The sequence below is a fragment of the Jatropha curcas genome, chromosome 5 (assembly GCF_041381405.1).
Source record: "Jatropha curcas cultivar XTBG-Jc1 chromosome 5, XTBG_Jcur_1.0, whole genome shotgun sequence".
Taxonomy (NCBI): Eukaryota; Viridiplantae; Streptophyta; class Magnoliopsida; order Malpighiales; family Euphorbiaceae; genus Jatropha; species Jatropha curcas.
The window spans coordinates 12,486,155-12,490,065 of NC_143155.1; the positions used below are offsets into that span (position 1 = coordinate 12,486,155).

At 30.7% G+C, this 3,911-nt stretch overlaps 1 long non-coding RNA gene across 1 annotated transcript; it reads right to left on the reverse strand.

Moving 5' to 3' along the window:
- Positions 1-868: 868 nt before the first annotated feature.
- Positions 869-3,489, reverse strand: LOC149496231 (uncharacterized). The gene is made up of 2 exons (XR_016320990.1): positions 3,242-3,489; positions 869-1,042 (listed from the first exon to the last, which is right to left on the reverse strand). It is a non-coding gene; the product is annotated as an uncharacterized LOC149496231 (long non-coding RNA).
- Positions 3,490-3,911: the final 422 nt, after the last annotated feature.

Consider the following 3,911-nt stretch of genomic DNA (forward strand, 5'->3'; position numbering starts at 1 on the left):
GTGTGCACCTACCGTTACCGTTACTGTTAACCACAGGATGGCCGCTCATCGTTGCGCACTGGACAGTCTAGATTTGATCGCAGCCCGTAGGGTGGCCTCTTGTTGTGAGCGCCTGATGATCTAGATTGGATGGAGACCACCGGGTTGCCTCCTGTTCGTATGTATATATACTAAAAAGGATATTCAAAAGGATAAATGGAATCTATATGGTTATTTTGCTCATATTATTGTGACACTTGGGCATGCAATTAAAGATGTGTTTTTGCTTATAGATGTATACAATAATGGTTTAAGTGAGATAACAACAATGTTGTTTGCAATAGTGTATTATTTGTTGAATAATTTCTCGATTAAAGTTCTTATGAATTGAGATGGTGTAACACCCTCCGCCCAGTCCCGAGAGACCCGACGGCGGATGCCACATTCGGTGCCGGAGACACCGTCTTAACTTAACATATAAATCATAAAACTAAAATTATGAATTAGAAGTAATTGAGTATTCACAAGTTTCGCGAGTAATTTTTTTCTTTGTAATAGAAATTTCATTTTATTTTCCTTGCACTTTTTTTTTTTTACCACATTGGGAAAGATCCTACATAAATACTGTAAGAATATCCCTTTAAAAACTGAGCCCGCCAAACATGTGAATACAAAATACTTCCAATTAAACTCTAAACTTTCAACATCTCCAAATAATCATTATAACATAACAACACTTTTATATTTTCATAACTGAATAATCCTCAATAGTATTTTATATCCATCAATTAATTGCATTCATTATATCTATCAAGTCTTAATAAACTAATCATATCGACTGGCTTAAAATAATAAATCTTATTCTTATCTCCAAATAGATACACCAAAATAATTTATAATTACATACTTCAATTATATTTCAAATAACATAATATCTGAAAATGTAATAATTATACATGCCATAATTCTTAATTATATAAATCTCAATCGACTACTACCAAATTAGTCACTTCTGCTTTGATATTACTTTTCAAATCTTCAAATAGCGACCGCAATCTTCAACCTACGCGTGATAAAAATCGACGCGCTGAGTATAAAACTCAGTGGTGCTCATAATTCACATACTTACCAAAGTTGCGATGGCAACTTACTTAAAAACAAATTTCATAAAATCATTTACAATCATAAATGCATTAAAATTCAACATACATTTCCATTTATAGCAAAACAAATAGCACATAAACTATTAATTAATCACATAAAGAATTTAATTCTTGATACCATAAATCCTTTACTTAAGACATTTTATCATCATAAATACTTTGGTTCTTTCAAATAAACTTATAATTAATAACATAAATAATTTAATTCTTTCAAATCATAAATTCATTACTTGAACATTATACCAATACATATACTCTTTATTTTTCATACCATGTACTGAAATATCATGCTTTGAAAATTCATTTGATAACATAATCAATAATTTCCAAAGTAAGGTTTACTAAAATAATATGATCTCATTCGTTTCATTGTATTACAGATATTTTCCATAGGGCTCGCATACATTTAGGAGAAAGAGAAGCAGATAGGTTTTCAGAACAGATTCAGAATGGCCTTAGGTCGCCAACAGATTCAAAACATATAGAGCGCGTCCGTCCTAACAGAACAGAAGACACCCACGTGTCTAGCATATGATCATAGCTTCTTATCAGAATGGCATCAAATGCCGAGCATGCTCATCAGACAGAATAAAAATCGAATCACGCATCAAATTCACACTAAGTATATTAGAGCCCAAAATCCTTGTTTTAATTCGTACTTCATATCACTTATCAGAAAACTTGTCTTAGTCTTTAGTCTTCTTAAATTTATAATGTAAGCTTACTTTAGAATCATACTTAAACATAATTACTTAACATAGACAATTTCTTATCATATAAAATCATATTTTCCTTATTAAAAATTCAAAGCACATACACCTTAAATACCCATTTCTTTGTTAAAACTCTAAACATATATAAGTTATCAAATAATCATACTTATGTCATATATATAAAATAATTAAGTAAGCTTTAAGGTGGTACCAAAGGGAGGAATTTCATTCTCCAATCAAGCATGCTAACATAACTCTTATGCACAAAAGTATCCATTTCAACCCTTATCATGCATTATCTAAATCAATTCCACACCTTTCCAATTTATATCCATTTAAACATATCCACAACAACACTTTTCAAACTTATGTCTTATTTTTGTCAAATAAATCTTAAAGGATACAAAGAATGAAGAGAACTTCATCACACATAATTCATACCTTCATTTATCCAAATAAACCTATGATTCATGACATAGAAAATTTCCAGCATTAATATAACCTTGACCTTTGCTGGGTTTTTAAGACATAACTTGAGTTCTAGATCTCCAAATTAAGTGAAGTTTGATTCATTAGAAAGATAAGACAAAATTATACAAATGTTATCAAGGGACAATAGCCCAGATCAATCTGTAAAATGGTGAAAAACGGCTAGGAACACAGACCAATAGTCCAGACCTGATTCAGCAGAACTAATTCCAATGTTTATCAAATTCCTACTTATCCAGACACTCAAATCAATCCAATCCAAAACCAGAGAAGTCTCAAGACACAGGGAATCAACTCTCATGAAGAACTCAGAACATAATATTACCATTATAGTGGTCAAAATGGGCACTCAATTCAGTGATACATGTGGCCCGTCATAACAGAGTCAGTTTAGGTGTTTTAGCCATAAGTTGAGCTATACATATCCAAATTGGACACAAGAAGATGGGTTGGAAAGCTAAGAAGTAGAGCTAAAACTTTCATGAAGGACTCAGACACCAATGGAAAATGAAAAGGATCGAAAAACAGTCCTTAATCACACCCAATAACACTTTTTCCTAATTTCAGCTTACTTAAATCATATACAAGGTAGAGATTTCTACCACATACTAATTACTCATCAAATATCATCTTAAGATCATAAATCCACAAAGAATAACAAGAAAACTTAAGGCCTTATTCATCAATAGGTTCTGCCACTCTTGGAGGATGAAGAAGAAATTGTTTTCCTTATCAATTCAACATATAAGCATGCTTAGAAATCTCCCAAGAACACATTTATACCACCAAAATTTAATAATAAAATTATTTCATATAAAATTCCCAATTTTCACAAAATAGTATAAACTTCACAAAATCAAAAATTGAAACAAGGTAAGAGTGTTTATGAACACTAACCTTAAACATAAGCTCTAACAAGCTTAAATAAGACTCTTGATTCCTTAGTTTTCCCTTGTCTTTGGTAGGAAGTTCTCCACCCTTTGTCCTCCAAATTACTTGAAATTATTCACCAACTATCATTTCTCAAGCTTTAATCTCAAAGATTAAGTACTTAATCAAAGTTCAATGGAGTGTATTTGATGTGTTTAGGAAGTAAGAATTGAAGACCTAAAGGAGGAGGAGAAGAAGAAGAAGGAGGAGGAGAAGAAAGGTCACGTTAGATGGAGAGGAAAAGGAAGAAAACATGTTGCTCAAATAATGGAGTTGACTAAAGGGTAATTTGGTCTTTTCACCAAAATTGGATGGCTAGGATTGAGCAATGTAATCTAATCTAATGGCTACAAATATTCTCCAAATTAAATTCCTTCAAAATATTATTTATCTCCATAAAAATTCTCAAATTTAATCCTTAAAAATAATTCCTCTAATTTCCTTAATTAATATAACACCATCTCAAATTTACTCCATAAAAATAATTTCTCTAATTTCTTTAATTAATATAACAACATAATTCACTATTCACTAATTCTCTAAATTCTCCAAAAATATTTATTACTTACTTTCTACCCATAAAAATCATGTATACATACTCCAAAAATATTAAAGAAAATATTAAACATACATAATA